We start from the raw sequence: 20,823 nt of genomic DNA, 5'->3' as shown, positions 1-20,823 counted from the left end.
TTTGGTGACGGATGTTACTGGGAAATGTAATTAGAAAGTGTAACTGTTAAAAAACAACCAAACCCTTTCTGGTGGGTGGGGCACCCAGAGTGGCCGCATTTTACTTGGGCTCCAGCCTTACATACTACAAATGACCCAAAACTGGACTTCTTCACCGACTTTACATTTCCAAAGTCGCCTATTGCAGTGCCACTATACTGAGGAGTGGCTTGCTTCAGTTAGTGGGTCTGGAGCTGACATCTATCCACCGGAGTCAAGCCTGAAAAGTTCAGGTGTATTTGACTGCCCTCCGCCATCTTGGGCGGCGAAAAGCTGGGAGAAGACTTTCCTGCTGTGATAGCCGTTCCTGCCTTCACCAGACTTACACCACCAGGACTGCTAGCCTCCTTGACAAGCTACACCCGCATAGAATAATTAATATGGCAGTGGAAAACTGTCCTGCGTCAGCGTACCATCTACCCCACACGCTGCTGAGGTCCTAGCCTGGAGAGGATTACATACGGAGGTGCCGCTACCTGTAAACGCTCCCTTTGCTCAGCGGTGCATGTGCCCTGGACGTGGGCTTTGTGTCCGGAGCCTCTCGTCGGGTCATCGGCGGCGGTGAGCTGGAGATCTGCTCAACCCTCCGATAATGTGCCATAGCCTGTGGGAGTTCTAGTAACCGCACGCCTGTCCCCTTCAGCGAAACTTACTTGCCCGCCACGGACTGGAGATTTCTGGCGGGAGTCGGTGCGGTGTCCGGGAGGTGGAGGTGGAAGCTGCACTTGTCCGCTTCATCGCCTAGATCTCACTGCGTGCCCGGCCGCCGACGGGGCCATCCTTCTGGGCACCTCTGCCGCAAGTTGTGTGGCCTGGCGCCTCCACTACTGCTGCTGCTGTAATTTGCACATGGACCTCTGGCTCTGCAACTCTCCACACGCTACCCGCCGACTAGGAGACTCCTATCCGGATCATATCAGTCTCCCTGCTGTGTCTTCTCAACCTCCTCGTGTTTGCACCAGGCCGCGTTAGCCACTGTAGGAAAGTATCACATACTTACCTAAACCTATTCTGCCACCCTCAAACGGCTAGGCAGGGGGTTGAGACTGTATCTGGAACTGGTGCCTATTCTTCAGACACTGACCGGCGATCCAGGTCCCCTCATTGGATACCAACACCCCTGCGTCTCTCCCTTGTGTGTCATTCCTATTTTTTTTTTCTCTGTACCCTACCTTTGGCTTTAACCCTTGTGTTTCTCCTTTGTCCCCAGCCTTTGTCCTGCTTTTTCCTCAACTGTTCCCATATGTCTGTCTTTTTCTTCTTCAACAAGGTGCTCACTCTCTCACTCACAGACTGTGTACTTATAGTAGTGTGTACGAATAAGATTGTCAGAAATAGAGACATTTCGGGATAAAGGAGATAATGCCAATATAGTCTGTATCTGGAGTCAGCAGAGTTGTGTTTTAGTCTTCTCTCATTTAGTGTGATTCACTATTTAGATTGCATGCTAAGTTTGTATGTTTTACTAAGAGATTGCACTGTTAAAGTCCGCTGCAGCATAACGTTATCCTCCATTGCTGGTCCACTAATATTACTATACAGCTTGGATTGAAGGTTTCTGGAACTGTGCACCATTTCCAGACATATTGTTCAGAATTTCCTTATGTGAAAATATCACCAAAGGTACTTTAACTAAACCATACTGTATGTGATAATGTTTTCGGTTCACTCTTTGTCTGTTGTTGAGTTGGCAGAAGCCATTGCTCATGTCCTTCTATCCCACTTTGATAATTGTTTGGAGAAACTAGATTTTAAACTAAATGCCTCTCTCTCTAAAATGGAATCCTCTGCAAATTTTGTAACCATAATTGCTGTTAGTTCGGGCAGTTTGGGAGTTCCGGCCACTCTCCCCCAGGAAGTTTGTGTTCAACTGGCTAAAATCCCTTCTTCCCTGACTGCCGAGGTTGATATTCCCCATTCTCAGCAAAACAAGACTACCTTTAACCTCATAGAGCCCATGGGATCTCCTGGTGTGAAGTTATCTTCTGCCCTAGATGTAGAGGCTGACAGTCAGTTTCCCCATTTTGACAATGCTTTTTGCCTGGGTCCTGATGGTCAGGGAGTTGCAGATATTCCCTTGCTTGTAACGGTGAATTTCTTTGTTAATTGGGATAACACCAACTTTTCCATGATTCACTTTAAAACTAGCTGCTTCTCAGTGCCTTCCCATACTGGTCTTGTTCCTGCATACCTTTTGATGCTTAGCCCTCCGGTTACCCCAAGCCTCCCATTGTACATTTCATCATTATTTCTGAGCACCATTGGCTTTGTGACATGAATACTGTGTAAATACTTTATTCTATTGGCCTGCCTACTAGTAATCGATCTTAACATGGTTCCTCCAACGATCCTTTGATCTCAATGTATTGCTCTCTGCTCTACAAATTATCTCTATTGTACAGGTTAAGTCTCCCATATCCAAAATGCTTGGGACCAGGGGTATTTTGGATAAAGAAATATTCCGTATTTTGGAATATTTGCATACCATAATGAAATATCTTGGGAATGGGACCCCAATATACACACAATGCATTTATGGGTTATATACACCTTATACACACAGCCTGCAGGTAATTTTATACAATATTTTCAATAATTTTGTGGTTCAAAAAAACTGTGTGTACAGAAATTTAATTTGTTTATGTTTCATATACACCTTATACACACAGCCTGAAGGTAATTTTATACAATATTTTTAATAATTTGTGACTTAGACAAAGTTTGTGTACATTGAACCATCAGAAATCAAAGGTTTCATTATCTCAGTCATGCCAAAATTATTCCGTATTTCGGAATATTCCGTAATTCGGATTATTTGGATATGGGAGACTCAACCTGTACTTCATTTACATAAGTTGGTCTTGTCTGGCACTTAAGTACCTACTGACTGCAGGGCATACATTCAATTATCTACTTTATTGTTTGTTAATATTATGTTTGGCTCTTTCTGGTATCCAACACAGAGATGTCCCCGTTTGTTTGGTTAGGAAAAGTAAGAAACCTGGATGGAGCATAGACGTGTTGACACTGCAGTATTGACACTGTGGCTCTGGTTATTACCTTGGGTATACCTATTTAAACTATTTTTTGTTTTCAGTGTTGCTTCTGTCTAGTATGGATACAACCCTATATATAATATATTATATTGTTTGCATTTCATTTGTTTGTACTTTTAATCTTATATTCATGTCTGATAATTGATATGATTTGTCTATTATAACTGTGTCAATATGTTGTGCTTCAATAAAATGATTATAAAAAAAAAAAGAACAACCAAACCCTAAACAGGGAAAACAATAAATTGTGCAATTCTGTCATACGATGCTGACATCAGTTATTAATGCAGCGTTGCCAGTTAGCTTCTCCTTTCAAGAGCAAGTCAAGTGGCTTAAACAGGCACCTAAACCATTGTTCTCATCCACCCCCGTACAGTATATGTCATTATCTCAAGGGGCACCGCTGTAGCCTATAATGAGATGGGGGGAGCGCAGAGGGTATACATTTATGAAGCCGGCTGACGGAATTCCGACCGCCGGCTTCTAGACTACTTAATCCCGGCGATGGTTAAATGACAGGTGTCTACATCTAGATGCCTGTCATTTTACCAACGGCGGGAGACCCGCGCCCGGTGTCCTGTTCAAACGGATGCCGGGCACAGACAGCCGCGCGGGGGGAGGGGGGAAGGGGAGGGTTAGGTTTAGGGCTCCCGGGGGGGACTTAGGGTTAGGCACCCCCACGGGAGGTTAGGGTTAGGCTAGGGGGAGAGAGGGTTAGGGTTAGGCACCCCCGGGGGGAGGTTAGGGTTAGGAACCCCCCCGGGGGACTTAGGTTTAGACGGCAGGGAAGGGGAGGTTAGGTTTAGGCACAGGGGGGGAGGTTAGAGTTAGGCACCCTAAAGGAGGGTAAGGGTTAAGGGGTAAAATTAGGTTAGTTTATACTTACCTGGGGACGATCGGGATTTCCTCCTCTGTCGGGCTGCAGCTGCCGGCATTTGAACCGGCCGGCCATGCGGCCGGGCGGTGAATCATACCGATTCCACGCAGAGAGGGTGACACAGTGCTCGGCGTACGGTTTGTATGTTATATGTAAATACACCTTTGTAGAGATGGTGGATGGTGAGAGAGGTCCATTCACACCTACAAATATCAGGGAGCTGTGGGAAGCTATCCAGATGGCATGGGTCAACGGGGCCCATTTATCCTCCCCGGCTATGGCGGATGTGCACGTGCAGTCCAGGGAACTGCACATGCGCACCACCCCCTGTAGTGGTCGGCTGCTCTCCGGAGATATCGCAGGGACGGGTTCCTTTTTTTTAACCCGTGTCCCTGCATGTCCCGGATGATTCATCCGGCCGAAGAGATCGCTTTTTGAAATGCGATCAGGGGCGTTACTGGCATGCCCTGATCGCGTTGCAAAAGCGATCATTGATAAATGGGCCCCAACATCTCTACAGAGGTCTTCCGTCCACTTGTGGAACAGATTTCACGTTGAAGCACTTCGCCGGGCTAGAGGGGGTCCTACATGATATTAGGGGGTAAATTTACTAAAGTGACAGTTTTTAGAAATGGAGATGTTGCCCATAGCAACCAATCAGATTCTAGCTATTATCTGCTATAAGGTGCTAGTTAAATGTTAAGTAGAATCTGATTGGTTGCTATGGGCAACATCTCCATTTCTAAAAACTCTCACTTTAGTAAATGTACACTTTTGGCACCTCAGTGTATATAGACATATAGATACCCGGATCACATTAGTCTGCCCCGTTCATTCTGCCTCCCAATGTGACTACTGCCCATCTGTCCTGCATCCCACTCCCAAGCTCATCTCTGGTGGCCGACTGGGTCCTGCAGTGCCAGGTCTGTCCCGTCTTTGGGGAGCGCACACCGACTCCCACTGCTCGCATACTCAGGAGATGGGGGAAGACCTTATGAAATTATATAGAGAGCTATAGGTCGGGATGTACTAACACTAAAATGCAGACAAAGTTTGATCGCATTTCCCATATGTATCAAGCTCCGGAATACGAAACTGTACGGAGCATGCTCCTATGGGCTTCTTTTTGGATACTCCCCCAATAAGATCCCTCCCAGTGTCCCCCACAGCTCACGCATGGACTGGCCGAGGGGGGTGCTTGCACAGTCATAAACCTGGAATTCCTCACCCCGCAAAGGACAGCTCTTATCTTATCGGGAGAGCTGCCCTTTTGCGGGGTTAATCACAAAACTACATGCATGCGGCATTACTAAACACGACTATGCATGGGATCAGGGGAGTTCATAATAAAAATACATTTATATACATCCTGCCCATATATATATACATCCTGCCCATCTCTAGGTACACTTAGCACCACAGTAAAAATTTACCTTATAATTATATCTCTACCAATATTAAAAGTACAGTTTAAAAAGATAAGGGAATAAACAGCTAACATCAGTAGCAAACAATATATAGAGGTGGTCTGTACATGTGACCAATGACCATGCTGTGGTGCGTGTGCCCTGCAGGGAGTGTCTCCTCCTTAGGAGACAGTACAGCCTTGGCTTAGTATTACGGGTTGAAACTTAGATGATGATCATATAGAATATGTAACAGTCCCCCGGAACTATAGTTGCTTAAAAAACCAACAAGACATCCTCACCAGCCCCCGTGTCCTGTGTAATAGGCCCCTCCACATTTCCTCCACGACATGTCCCTCGCGTCCGCTTTATCAGAGACTCCTCCAGTACTGTGTGGGAGTCGCTCAGTAATCGCTCAGACACTGCAGCGTTTCCTGACAGAGAGTTGCAGATGCTGAGCAGCGCCCGGGTATATGACAAGCGTGTAATAAAACCAAATAATCTTCTGACTCATTCATTATCTACCGCCTGAGCTCATTCCCTGCACCTACTAAATGGGGTTATTGCCTTCTGCGCTATCAAACATCAATACTATTTCTCAATTTGTTCATTTGATTAGTATGTTCTGAAATGAGATTAACAACTGCAAAGCATCATAACGTGCCCTGTGTAACCTTTATATTACATAGGCAGTAGTAGTACAATTGTATTAAACACCCCCAGTTGCAGCACATTATATGAGTTTAACAGGTGATGACTGACAGGGCTTGATACATACACGGTTTTACTTTCTTATTTAAGGCTGTTTATTAATCTAAAGATAAAAGACAAGATGCATGCCTCGTTAATAGCCCTGTTTAAGCCACAGCTGGGTGCAGTACAGATTTTTGCACCCTCTCTGCCCATATAGAATGTTACTGATTGTTCCCCAATAATACACATATCTATAATGAACAGCAATATAAAGCATCTGATCATCATTAGACTGTACAGTATGAAACAACACAATCTAAAGGTGAATAGTGATAATTTCATTTAAACATGCTAATTGCCTTTAGCACAATACTAACTCAGTGGTCACTTTGGGCATGATTTCGAGGTGGATCAATGTTGATGTTTGCGTTGAGTGATTATGATTGTATTGCGCATGAATATGATGCACTGTGTATGCGCCGGGTTTCATTACCATAACAGTGGTCGCAGTGAGGACTTGGACGCAGAGTAATTGACAGGGAGCGTCTTTGTGGGAGATAACGGGGGAAATGGGGACGCACACAGGCGTGTCGTTACCTTTTCAGGGGCATGCCTGTGCCTGCAACTGAATTTGTGCGCAGTGGTTAAGGATCTGAAGTGTGACCATAAGCGGCAGATGCTGCTAGTGGTTGTCTCAATACAAATCCCAGCAGATTTTTGCACAAACGCTGCGTATAGGATTTATTATTATTACCAGTTATTTATATAACGCACACATATTCCACAAAGCTTTACAGAGAATATCTTACCATTCACATCTGTCCCTGCCCCAGTGGAGCTTACAATCTATATTCCCTACCACATGCACATACACACTATGGTCAATTTTGTTGGGAGCCAATTTACCTACCAGTATATTCTTGGAGTGTGGGAGGAAACCAGAATACCCGGAGGAAACCCACACAAGCACAGGGTATACAAACCCCACACAGTTAGGGCCATAGTGGGAACCGAACCCATGACCTCAGTGCTGTGAGGCAGTAACATTAACCATTACACCATCTGTGAAGAATTTATTTCCACCCCTGAATCAGTCCCATACATGAAGGGGGTAACATTGCCTGGTTGCTGCTGGTGATTCGATTCTCCAGGTTTCACCAGCAAATCCTTCCCCGAACTTTCTATTTTCTTTCTATTTCTATTTGTTTGTGTCCAATAAGTGGATTTGAAAGCCCGAGGCTATCTGCGTCATGCGTGTGAATATTCCCTGAGACTGGCCCGGCAGAAGTGGTAATATCATTCTGGGGCCATTGCGATATTTCAAGGATAAACTGTGGCGATCAGTGATTTTCTATCACTGCTATAAGCGGCTATATAACTTTTGTATTGTTGACCCACATTGATAAATAGGCCCCTAATATCCCTACTGATTAGTATAGATCGCTTGATTTATTACAGAGCAACTATTTACTGATATATGTATCTTTAAGATATATTTCTATTCCACAGGAGACCCTGATTATATGGGGAATGTACTTGAATATTTTGTGTAGTATCATGCATGATCATTATAGTGTCAGATCAAAGGTCATTGTTTATAAACAGGGCCGTCAATACATTGGGTCATACTTGCCTACTTTTGAAAAAGCATTTCAGGGAGATAGTGAAAGCGCCATCTATGAGTGCAGCGGTAAAGTGGGCGTGTACTGCTACATCTGAGAGGCGTGTCATAAAATTGCCTTACATCCACATGTAAATGAGCCAGAAAGCAGTTAGTAAGATTTACTTGTTGATGAAAACACACTGATACTTCTCAGAAAATACATGTAGCCATAGGGATCATTGTGCCTTATAACCAATGCAGGGAAATTATACTAATAATCCTATTTGAATGTATATATCTCTGTTTTTTCTTTTATATAACAGTGTCATAAAGGGGGTAAGGTAAAATGAGGGAGATTGCTAGACTCTTCAGGGAGACAGGGAGATTGCTGCTATTTCAGGGAGTCTCCCTGACAATGAGGGAGAGTTGACAAGTATGCATTGGGTGGGCCTGGGTACTGTGGGGCTGTGGCCACAGGATGGGGGATGGCTAGGCCCCATCAAAGTGTAGATTTCTATGCTCACCGCCGTGAAGTACGGTTGCAGCAATATGCATGAGAAAGGGGGTGGGGGTGTGGTTACTCTTACGTATTCCCATGTCACCACAGAGGGCTGGGCCTAGATAATTACTATCTGCTCCCTTACCTCTCTGCTCCTCTGTTAATAAACACTGCCAGCCCCATGCAGAGATGAACGCAAGTCAGTGTTACTGAAGTAACGTGCGTATGTTAGCCCTGCACATGCTGCATAACTGACTTGAGTCGTACACAACTAGATGCATATCTGTTTGTTCCAGAAAGAGCGTAACTGGACGGCAATGGAGCATTCACAAGTAGGCTACGTAAAAGGTTTTATGACACATGATCTGTTGACCCTCTCTCCATTGTCCTTGGCTCCCTGTCCCATTGCTGATAACTGTCCCTTGGTACCCTCGTAGCTCTCCTCTCGCACCCTCTCCTCCTCTCACTGGCCTATTTAAAATGAAAACAAGATAAACACTAAATGAAAGGGATTTTTTAAATACTATTTGTGGTACTTTTTTTTTTTTTGCCCCAAAAAAACCCAGATTTTTCTTGCATCTGAAAAAGACCCCCAGCAGTCCGTGGACGCATCATTGTGGTCTTCTGTAATGGATTCTCTTTTGGATTCCTAACAAATGAGCACTGCAAACTGTAAACCCCAAGAAGCTTATGTAACAGATTACGACCTGCAGCCGCTGCAGGAACTCCTACGAGTACTCTCGAATTTTTAAAGCGGCAGTCAATTAAAAGGCAAAACCAGCTTGGTTTTGCCTTTAAAATGATTGCCGCTTTAAAAATATGGGAAGACACAGAAGTTTCCACAGCATCTGCAGCTCACAACCTATTACATTAATCCCCCAGGTGTTTCCTGCAACAAACAGTTGGAGTTTACATTTAGCATACCACAAAGCAGTAGTAAAAAGTTACTGTCTTGGACGGCTGACATCTAAATGATGGTGCATAAGACCACACTGATGTGCCAACAGATCACTGAACTGGTTTGGTCTGATACAGCAGTGTCATAATGTGCATCCAGTGTTTGTAGGAAGGAAGAGTAACTAACGATACAAGTTTTTTGTTTGCAGAAACATTAAAGAGTGTTTTTATATCTAGTAACCAACATCTGCCCACACACCTCAGACAGGGGTATTCAGCATGAAACGTAAACTTCGCCGTCTATGCGTGCCGAAGTTTTCGCCGCACATCGGAGCTTTTGCCTGTGAAAAAGTATCGCGCGCCACCGCTTATACCCGTATTCAATATGAAATCGTCGAAAACGGCACCCGCCGAAAGTGAAATCAGCGAAAACTTTGCAGATTTTTGGGAAAATCACCCTAACACCCCCAAAAAGATGCTCTGACATGGGGGATCACTCTGGATACCCCCGATTAGCCCTGCTGAAGGTTTTTGGGGTCTTTAAACAGGGTCCGATAGCTGCTATTTTGGGGATTTGGGTAGGTGGTGAAGAATAGTATTTAGAAGTTTTTTTTGCAGAAAATAAGTAGTTCCAGCAAATTTGGGGTACTTGAAAATGGGGGTGAGCATATTTAAAAGTTGCAAAGTGAACTTTTAAAAACGTGACAAATCCACCTGCCGCAAACACCTGCAATGAAAAAAACACCTGGGGCATACTTGGGGACCCCCCTAGATTGTAGTTCGCTAGTTTTAACTTTGTATCCCCCAATATTTTTTTTTGCCCCCAAAATGGAATAACTTTTTTTTGGGGTCTTCTGAGGTATTTTTTTTTAATTTTTTGACACAGTTTACCTTTGGGGGACTGTCTGAAGGTTGCAGGGTGGTTTCTGAAATGTTGCACCCCAAAACCCCAATTCTGCACTTTTTTCCACCACCCAGTCCTTGGTGATACTTTTTCGCAGGGTCGATGGCAATATACTTTTCGCACCGGCGAAAAGTTTTCAAATTGAATACGGTGTAAAAGTTAAAGCGGCGAAAATTACGTCATCTGAGCGAAAACATTGCAGAAACTGAGTTTTCGCTCCATATTGAATACCCCTATTAGACCGCTAGAGCACAGGTTCTCAAACTCGGTCCTCAGGACACCAAACAGTGCATATTTTCCAGGTCTCCTCACAGAATCACAAGTGAGATAATTAGCTTCACCTGTGGATCTTTTAAAATGTGTCAGTGAGTAATGACTACACCTGTGCTCCTGCTGAGTGACTTGGAAAACGTGCACTGTGTGGGGTCCCGAGGAACGAGTTTGAGAACCACTGCGCTAGAGCCATAGTACTTTCCTGCTGGAAAGTACATCGATGTCTGATACACTGTCCAGATAAATTATTCTAGAAGTTAATCATATAATTTGCCTGAAATGACTGAAAATCTGTGTTGCCCACATCAGGGTCACAATTACTAACAATGACATATTGACAAAGCATGGAAAAGCAAGGGTGGAGTGTGGAGGGTGGAGGAGGTTTCATGTGATCCATGCCAGTAGAGGCTGCTGGTCTCTGCTAGATTTAGATTATGTGTCAGAGTACTTGGAAAGTGTAAGGATTGGCACAACAGCAGCCAAAGTCATTTCAGAACTGAAGGTCAACTTTTCCTTCCAAGGACATGCCTGTAAAGAGTTATAATAGACATATAAACACTTTAACAAAAAAATCAGGATACAGTCCTAACATAAAGATTAGAATATAGGAAAATAAAGATAGATAGGTGCTAATCAAGTGATATAGAGTATTGTGAGTCAAAATAGAGTTCAACTCTGAATCAGGCCCTAAAATACCAACCCCTGGTAGGGTGCAACAGGTATAGTATAGTGGTAATAGGCCAAATAGAGTAGACTATAGAAAAAATTGAATATAGTAGAGCCTGCACATCCCTAAGTAGAACACAGATTAAAATGTGGCACCACAGTAATAATTGCATTAAATTATCTGGAGAATCTCCACATATACAGAAGACACGTACACTGATCATCATGTAGCCCCCTTGTCTTCCCGGCCCATAGTGTCCTGGGGACCCCAGGAGCTATAGGCACTAAAGGTCTGATTCAGAGGTGGACGCAGGAGTGATCGGTTCTGCATCCTTAGTAGCAGCGGATCTAAGAAGGTATGTAAATGATGCAGGTGTCGTCTTTTGAATTGATCTCAGATCCACTGCATAATGGGGCAGACACGGCCCCGTTTTGTGAAACGCTCCCCATCCTCCCCCTAGATGGTTACAGTGTGTCAAGCACACTGCGAGTCGATTCACAGTGCAGTCACTGCACATGCATACTGTGGCTCTGGCGCAAGCACACACTCATTCGGCCAAATCGGGAAAGCGTGTCCGGGGCTGAATCAGGCCCTAAGATTATTTACTGTCTGGACTACACCATGATGGCTGCCATATTTAGCTACTAGAGGGCCATCAACGCCGTCTGAGAGAAACTTGCAGCTGAGTGATGCAATCAGGGGCGGAGTCGGCGCCGGCAAAATTCCGGGTCTGATCCGGATAGGAACTTTGTTCCAACTCCGGGTCAGACCCAGAATTTAGGTGGAAAAGGGGTATTAGATGCTGCAATAAACGTGGGATGTAAGAAGACCTCAGTGTGAAAGTGGCCCCTTTCTGTATGATGTGGGCTTACATATGTCACCTTTAACTGTTCACACAGAAGGAAGTGAATGTCAATATCTTATGAACAATTGTAAAATTGCAGCCGCGACGTCCCACATGGAGACTTTTTACATCCCTCCCATATAAAGATTTACCTTTTAAGTTAGATAAGCAGAGCGTAATGCAGATGGTGAGATATTCCTGAATTAGTTACTAATCTCTCCTACATATATACATGTACATTCCAGGCAGCTGATACTAGACACATTGGGCTCGATTCAATTCAACGCAAAGCGAATAGTGCCGGGAGGGAGCTCCCGGAGTTATTCAATTCAGTGCACTGTATTGTCGGAGAATGCCTGTTCTTCTGCCTTAAACATGGTGTTTGGTTGCAAAAACGGGCATTCTCCGACTAAATTGCCCAGCACGATGCTATTTCCGCGGGTCTAAGGGCAGAAAACAGCATTGCGCTGGGAGTTTTGTCGGATTTCTGCTCGCACTCTAGGAGGGATGTGAGAAGAAATCCTTAGCAGCGCGCTGAATTGAATAGCTCCGGGAGAGCTCCTTCCCGGCGATATCCAATTCGCATTGAATTGAATCAAGCCTATAGTATCCTTTCTGTAACTAAATAGTGTAGTCTGTTCTAGTCCTCCAGGATTTATAACTCTGAAACTAATTTATAGTACTTTCTATCCTTATTGAGAATTGTCTCTTCCAAAACCCCCACTCTCAATATATTAGTATCCTAGTTCAGTGGTTCTCAAACTTGGCTCTCGGGAACCCACACAGTTCACTTTTTCCAGGTCACCCAGCAGGTGCACAGGTGTGTTCATTACTCACTGGCACATTTTAAAAGATCCACAGGTGGAGCTAATTATTTTACTTGTGATTCTGTGAGATGACCTGGAAAACATGCACTGTTTGGGGTTCTGAGAGCCGAGTTTGAGAACCTGTGTCCTAGTTTATATCTTCTTAATGCTTCCACTCGCAGATATTTATCATATGAAATTATAAAATAAGTATACTCCTTTTAATACTAATCCTGAGGACACTACCCTACCCAACGCTATATTGAGTCTTTATAATCGGGCATTAAATTCCAGGCAGTTACAGCCATCTTGTAAAAGTGTCTCCCATATCTAAGTTTCCAGGAGGCTATTGACTTTCTCAACAGAAACAGTATCTCATTTGCCTGAGTAGTTGATTTAACCCTGTACTGACAGAAATGTAGGGCAGCTGTGTAGGTGTAATGAATTCAGCACTACTCACTATGGGGTCTATGTACTAAAAATCGTGGCGTTGCCGCGATTATTTTGTATCCATCTCGCCAGGAATATTTTCAATTTGAATGAAAATATCCTGGCTATGTACTACGGGGAACTCGCAGGGACAGCGCTTGCGGTAACCACTGTCCCCGCGAGTTATGTCACCGGGCATTTAGGAGAAGTCTTTCACAGAAGCAAAAGACTTCCCCGGGGGAAGCTGGCACTGCGCATGCGCACAGCGTCAGCTTCCGGGGCCGGCCAGGGGCTGAGGGGGAGAGATCAAAAGATCTCTCTCCTGTCCTTGGAGCCTCCATAAGCTAAAGCTGGCCACACATCTAAAGATTATCTGTCCAACCAGCCAACTAGTTGATTGGTTGGAATGAAAATCTGGTAAGGAATACAATCAGCAATTTGCTCCCAGACGCTGGAAAATGGACCAAAACTGTTGTTTGAACAAGTAGTTTAGATCAAACATTTAAAAACTTGTCTGAACGACCATTTTCATCTGTTTTCTGGCATTTAGGAGAAAATTGCTGATCATCATTTACTCCCATACGTTACCAGATTTTCATTCCAACCAATCAACAAGTTGGCTGGTTGGATGTAAGTTGGTCTAGTGTGTGGCCAACTTTACAGTAGATTACACCATCTGAAGATGGTGTAAACTACTGGGACTAAACTCCGAAAAGCTTCGCTTTTTGGAGTTTAGTACATAGGGGTCAGATCATAGTCCCCATTGACAATAATGGGGACTGCGATCTGAAGTGCTAATTAGCACTGCCAGAGATTTTTGTGAAATATCCTGCATTGTGCTATTATTAGTACATAGGAGCAATACATAAAAGTATGCAGAGACTGCAGTTTCTGCATAATTTTATGTAAAAATCATACATATGTGTAAAAAATTCATACATATGCTCCTATGGGTACAGCGCTACTGCTGCTACTCACTTGCTTGAATCTGTATGCTCGGATTGGACACACCCCTCATCGATGATCGATCCCTGCCTGAGTCTTTCTCTGTGGAGACAGCTGCTGGATCTTTGTCCTCCAGTAGTGCAGCACTCCTGTGATTGCAGTATCGTGCTCTAAGGGGCCTACGGGGCCCATTTATTAATGATCGCATTTTGCAATGCGATCAGGGCATCCAGTACCGCCCATGATCGCTTTGCAAAATGCGATCATACCGGCTGAATGTACTATTCGGCACATGCAGGGAGACGGGCTCCGAAAGGAGCCCGTCCCTGCGATGTGGCTGGAGTGCATGCGGGACTGCTGCGCATGCACAATCCCGCGGACTCCACATGAGCGGCGCCCATTGCCGGCGGAGGGATCTGGGAGATCCCTCCGCCGGCTGAAATGCGGTAAGTCCCCATAGACTACAGCGCCAAACGCTATCTTCAGATTCCCGATATTGATACATTTGGCAGCATCGCATCCCTCATAGAAACCTATGGGGGAGGCGGCTGCGGGCGGCAATGGAGGGATCACAGCAGGTATCGGAGATACCTGCTGTGGTCCCTCCTTCATACATCCGGGGGATACTTAATATTTGAGGTAAACCCCCGAAAACAGGTGTTTTCGGGGAATGTACCTCAAATTTACTTTGATAAATGGCCCCTAAGTATCAAGCCATTTCTTGCATAAAATTATGTAGAAACTGCAGTCTCTGCATAATTTCATATATCGATCCTATGTACAAATGGCACAATGCCAGAGATTTCACCGAAATTTCTGGCAAAGTGCATTATTATCAATGGGGACTACGATCTGACTCCTAGGTAATAAACTCCAAAAAGCGAAGCTTTTCGGAGCTTAGCACCGGTGGTTTACACCATCTTCAGATGGTGTAAACTACTGTTTGTCTATGGGGGCTCAAGGGGTAGGAGGAAGATCTTTCAATCTCTCCCGCAGCCCCCGGCCAGTCCCGTGTTCATGTGCAGAGTCAGGTTTTCCTAAATGCCAGGGGTATAACTCGCGGGGACAGTGGTTACCGCAACCGCTGTCCCTGCAAGTTTCCCGTAGTACATAGCCGTGATATTTTTATTAAAATTGAAAATATTCCCTGTGAGTTGGACCGTTAATAATTGCAGTAGTACCACGATTATTAATACATAGGGGGGGATTTATCAAAGCTGGGAGAGAGATAAAATTGTAAAAAATATATTACCAACCAATCAGCTCATAGCTATCTTTTTTTAACACATCTTCCAAAATGTAAATTGGTAGCTGATTGGTTAGTACTTTATCTCTCACAATTTTATCTCTTACCCAGCTTTGATAAATACCCTCCATAGACCCCAAAGTGTCCTCCGGCGGAGATACAGCGGTATGCTACTCTGGTCACTGCTGTTACTGGCTTCCTCACCGTTCGGCGAGTCACCAACAGCACCACAACAGCGCTACTTGATATGCCGGCACCTAGGACAGCCCCTCACTGGCCTCATGCTGCCCGACTCCTGGACACCGCTGCTAACATTGATACCTAGCAATGCAGCGCTGGTGAGTCAGGGTTGTGTGCTTTCAAGGAAGGAGCCGCTCATTGCCCGCTTAACAGGCACTCTCCCTTTATATAGCCCAGAAGTACCGCGTGTATCCCTCCTCCCCTTGGTAGCCCACCCCAGTCTCGGACTGGGGTGACGGAGATTCAGGAGATTCCCCGTTGGGCCCCAGCACATTGTGGCCACGCCTCTTTTAGTAAGGGGGCTTAGCGAGCCGCGAATGGTGGGGGGGAATGCTGCCATCATAAGGGCCTAACAACGGGCGAGTGAAACTTCAGACCCTTGCCCCCGGGCGTCCAAAGCCCTGTCCATGGCCAATGAAGCTCCGCCCACCCGTGCAGGGCCGGATTATAGGGGGGGGCGACAGGGGCGGTCGCCCCGGGGCCTCCACGCCTAAAGGGCCCATACACAGCAGCAGCAGCTGCACAAGAGCAGGCACCGTTATCGCGGGTCAATCGGCTGGAGGCGGGTCAATCAGCTGGAGGCGGAGCCAGTATGATGCATTTCCTTTACAATTGTGTCATTTGGCGCCGCCCCATTCCGATTGACCGCACCCGGCGCCCAGCTTGCCTTCGTTCGGTATGCCGGGTGTTGGGCTCCCGGCATACGTCTAATGACAGGTGTTGGGTTTTCGATGCCCATCATTAGTACCTTGCCGGGATTTAACTGTCGGAGAGCTGGCGGTCGGCATTTAGACCGTCGGCTTCCTGACTACATCTCGTTTACCTCAAATACTAAATATCCCCCGGATGTATTAAGGAAGGACCACAGCAGGTATCTCCATTACCGCTAGCCGCCGCCTCCCCCATAGGGTTCTATGGGGGAAGTGATGCTGCCAAATTTACCAATATCCGGAATGCGATGAGTTCCAGATATTGTCCCACGCAGCTAACGCCATCTGAGGGTGGAGTTAGCTGCTGTAGCCTATGGGCTACACCGCGCACTCTTAGCCGGTGGAGGGATACGCCTAAACCCTCCCCGGCTATGGCAGATGTACATGTGCCGTCCCCGGCACTGCGCATGTGCACCACCCCTGTAGTGGCTGGCAGCTCTCCTTTTGGAGCCCGTGTCCCTGCATGTCCCGGATGATACATCCGGCCGAAGAGATCGCTTTTTGCAATGCGATCATGGGCGTTACTGGCATGCTCTGATCGCATTGCAAAAGCAATCCTTGATAAATAGGCCCCTTTATGCTGCATTTCTGAGAGTGATTGTGTGTACTGTAGGTGATATTAGGAAAGGGAATAGGGTGTGATCCGTGCTCAGCTGGGCTTCACCAGATAACAGGAGCAGCTGAGTACTGGAGATGTCCTTGCTCTGAAAGATAGATATCTAATATGGGTTGTATACTCAGCGCTCTCTTAATCGGCTGATAGGAGTGTCTCAATGTGGAAACTCGTGAATCTAAATCTCGTATCTATATATGTACCAAGATATGATAACATGAATGATTATGAATTGTTGTTTATTAGCATAGGAGTCACAATGCTCTAGTGGTCAAACACTAATCTATAAATTCCTGTATGTGGGAGTGGTTGCTAAGGCAGTTAGCCGGCTCCTTCAGAGTATCTCTATCCATAATATCATTAATACTACGTTACCCTCAAAGACACCTCTGGTGTAGCAACCTGACACATATGATGTAAAATAAATCCAGTATAAAGGTGTTCCCCTGCTGATGTTGATGGAGGTTACTTGGGTGGTGAGAGAACCCCTTTAGAGGACCTCGCTCCGTAACTTTGCCTATGTCACTCTCTATGCACTGTATTGTGTGATAGACTCCTAGATGCTGCAATAAACGTGGGATGTAAGAAGACCTCAGTGTGAAAGTGGCCCCTTTCTGTATGATGTGGGATTACATATGTCACCTTTAACTGTTCACACAGAAGGAAGTGAATGTCAATATCTTATGAACAATTGTAAAATTGCAGCCGCGACGTCCCACATGGAGACTTTTTACATCCCTCCCATATAAAGATTTACCTTTTAAGTTAGATAAGCAGAGCGTAATGCAGATGGTGAGATATTCCTGAATTAGTTACTAATCTCTCCTACATATATACATGTACATTCCAGGCAGCTGATACTAGACACATTGGGCTCGATTCAATTCAACGCAAAGCGAATAGTGCCGGGAGGGAGCTCCCGGAGTTATTCAATTCAGTGCACTGTATTGTCGGAGAATGCCTGTTCTTGTGCCTTAAACATGGTGTTTGGTTGCAAAAACGGGCATTCTCCGACTAAATTGCCCAGCACGATGCTATTTCCGCGGGTCTAAGGGCAGAAAACAGCATTGCGCTGGGAGTTTTGTCGGATTTCTGCTCGCACTCTAGGAGGGATGTGAGAAGAAATCCTTAGCAGCGCGCTGAATTGAATAGCTCCGGGAGAGCTCCTTCCCGGCGATATCCAATTCGCATTGAATTGAATCAAGCCTATAGTATCCTTTCTGTAACTAAATAGTGTAGTCTGTTCTAGTCCTCCAGGATTTATAACTCTGAAACTAATTTATAGTACTTTCTATCCTTATTGAGAATTGTCTCTTCCAAAACCCCCACTCTCAATATATTAGTATCCTAGTTCAGTGGTTCTCAAACTTGGCTCTCGGGAACCCACACAGTTCACTTTTTCCAGGTCACCCAGCAGGTGCACAGGTGTGTTCATTACTCACTGGCACATTTTAAAAGATCCACAGGTGGAGCTAATTATTTTACTTGTGATTCTGTGAGATGACCTGGAAAACATGCACTGTTTGGGGTTCTAAGGGCCGAGTTTGAGAACCTGTGTCCTAGTTTATATATTCTTAATGCTTCCACTCGCAGATATTTATCATATGAAATTATAAAATAAGTATACTCCTTTTAATAATAATCCTGAGGACACTACCCTCCCCAACGCTATATTGAGTCTTTATAATCGGGCATTAAATTCCAGGCAGTTACAGCCATCTTGTAAAAGTGTCTCCCATATCTAAGTTTCCAGGAGGCTATTGACTTTAGGCCCCCATACATCAGAGATTGATTGCAGCAATCATGCAATTTGCAATCGATTGTGTATAAAAATCTTTCCCTTTTTCAATTGATTGTGGCATCTCTCCAATATGCAATCGATTGAAAAAGGGAAAGATTTTTATACACAATCGATTCCAAATTGCACGATTGCTGCAATCAATCTCTGATGTATGGGGGCCTTTACTCAACAGAAACAGTATCTCATTTGCCTGAGTAGTTGATTTAACCCTGTACTGACAGAAATGTAGGGCAGCTGTGTAGGTGTAATGAATTCAGCACTACTCACTATGGGGTCTATGTACTAAAAATCGTGGCGTTGCCGCGATTATTTTGTATCCATCTCGCCAGGAATATTTTCATTTTGAATGAAAATATCCTGGCTATGTATTACGGGGAACTCGCAGGGACAGCGCTTGCGGTAACCGCTGTCCCCGCGAGTTATGTCACCGGGCATTTAGGAGAAGTCTTTCACAGAAGCAAAAGACTTCCCCGGGGGAAGCTGGCACTGCGCATGCGCACAGCGTCAGCTTCCGGGGCCGGCCAGGGGCTGAGATCAAAAGATCTCTCTCCTGTCCTTGGAGCCTCCATAGGCTAAAGCTGGCCACACATCTAAAGATTATCTGTCCAACCAGCCAACTAGTTGATTGGTTGGAATGAAAATCTGGTAAGGAATACAATCAGCAATTTGCTCCCAGACGCTGGAAAATGGACCAAAACTGTTGTTTGAACAAGTAGTTTAGATCAAACATTTAACAAACTTGTCTGAACGACCATTTTCATCTGTTTTCTGGCATTTAGGAGCAAATTGCTGATCATCATTTACTCCCATACGTTACCAGATTTTCATTCCAACCAATCAACAAGTTGGCTGGTTGGATGTAAGTTGGTCTAGTGTGTGGCCAACTTTACAGTAGATTACACCATCTGAAGATGGTGTAAACTACTGGGACTAAACTCCGAAAAGCTTCGCTTTTTGGAGTTTAGTACATAGGGGTCAGATCATAGTCCCCATTGACCATAATGGGGACTGCGATCTGAAGTGCTAATTAGCACTGCCAGAGATTTTTGTGAAATATCCTGCATTGTGCTATTATTAGTACATAGGAGCAATACATAAAAGTATGCAGAGACTGCAGTTTCTGCATAATTTTATGTAAAAATCATACATATGTGTAAAAAATTCATACATATGCTCCTATGGGTACAGCACTACTGCTGCTACTCACTTGCTTGAATCTGTATGCTCGGATTGGACACACCCCTCATCGATGATCGATCCCTGCCTGAGTCTTTCTCTGTGGAGACAGCTGCTGGATCTTTGTCCTCCAGTAGTGCAGCACTCCTGTGATTGCAGTATCGTGCTCTAAGGGGCCTATGTATCAAGCCATTTTTTTGCATAAAATTATGTAGAAACTGCAGTCTCTGCATAATTTCATATATCGATCCTATGTACAAATGGCACAATGCCAGAGATTTCACCGAAATTTCTGGCAAAGTGCATTATTATCAATGGGGACTACGATCTGACTCCTATGTTATAAACTCCAAAAAGCAAAGCTTTTCGGAGCTTAGCACCGGTGGTTTACACCATCTTCAGATGGTGTAAACTACTGATTGTCTATGGGGGCTCAAGGGGTAGGAGGAAGATCTTTCAATCTCTCCCGCGCAGCCCCCGGCCAGTCCCGTGTTCATGTGCAGAGTCAGGTTTTCCTAAATGCCAGGGGTGTAACTTGCAAGGACAGTGATTACCGCAACCGCTGTCCCTGCAAGTTTCCCATAGTACATAGCCGGGATATTTTTATTAAAAATGAAAATATTCCCTGCGAGTTGGACCATTAATAATTGCGGTAGTACCACGATTATTAATACATAGGGGGGGCATTTATCAAAGCTGGGAGAGAGATAAAATTGTAAAAAATAAATTACCAACCAATCAGCTCATAGCTATTTTTTTTTAACACATCTTGACAAATGTAAATTGGAAGCTGATTGATTAGTACTTTATCTCTCACAATTTTATCTCTTACCCAGCTTTGATAAATACCCTCCATAGACCTCAAAGTGTCCTCTGGCGGAGATACAGCGGTATGCTACTCTGGTCACTGCTGTTAATGGCTTCCTCACCGTTCGGCGAGTCACCAACAGCACCACAACAGCGCTACTTGATATGCCGGCACCTAGGACAGCCCCTCACTGGCCTCATGCTGCCCGACTCCTGGACACCACTGTTAACATCGCTACCTAGCAATGCAGTGACGGTGAGTCAGGGTTGTGTGCTTTCAAGAAAGGAGCCG

At 45.0% G+C, this 20,823-nt stretch overlaps 1 protein-coding gene across 5 annotated transcripts in view; it reads right to left on the bottom strand.

The window, feature by feature from the left end:
- The window catches only part of LOC148517169 (beta-1,3-galactosyltransferase 2-like), an 84,780-nt gene that overhangs the window by 22,273 nt on the left and 41,684 nt on the right, over window positions 1-20,823 (bottom strand). For 2 of the 5 annotated variants that reach the window (XM_088479131.1, XM_088479134.1), the window contains exon 1: window positions 5,681-5,869. The exons of 2 other annotated variants lie outside the window; for them this stretch is intronic. The gene's annotated coding sequence lies outside the window, so the exon portion shown is untranslated. Of the gene's footprint in view, window positions 1-5,680; window positions 5,870-13,971; window positions 14,036-20,823 lie in introns of those variants that run through there. One more of the 5 variants, XM_088479133.1, reaches the window with a different exon arrangement.

Source organism: Taudactylus pleione, unplaced genomic scaffold, assembly GCF_031769625.1.
Source record: "Taudactylus pleione unplaced genomic scaffold, aTauple2 ptg000226l, whole genome shotgun sequence".
Taxonomy (NCBI): Eukaryota; Metazoa; Chordata; class Amphibia; order Anura; family Myobatrachidae; genus Taudactylus; species Taudactylus pleione.
This window is presented reverse-complemented; position numbering and strand designations above follow the sequence as displayed.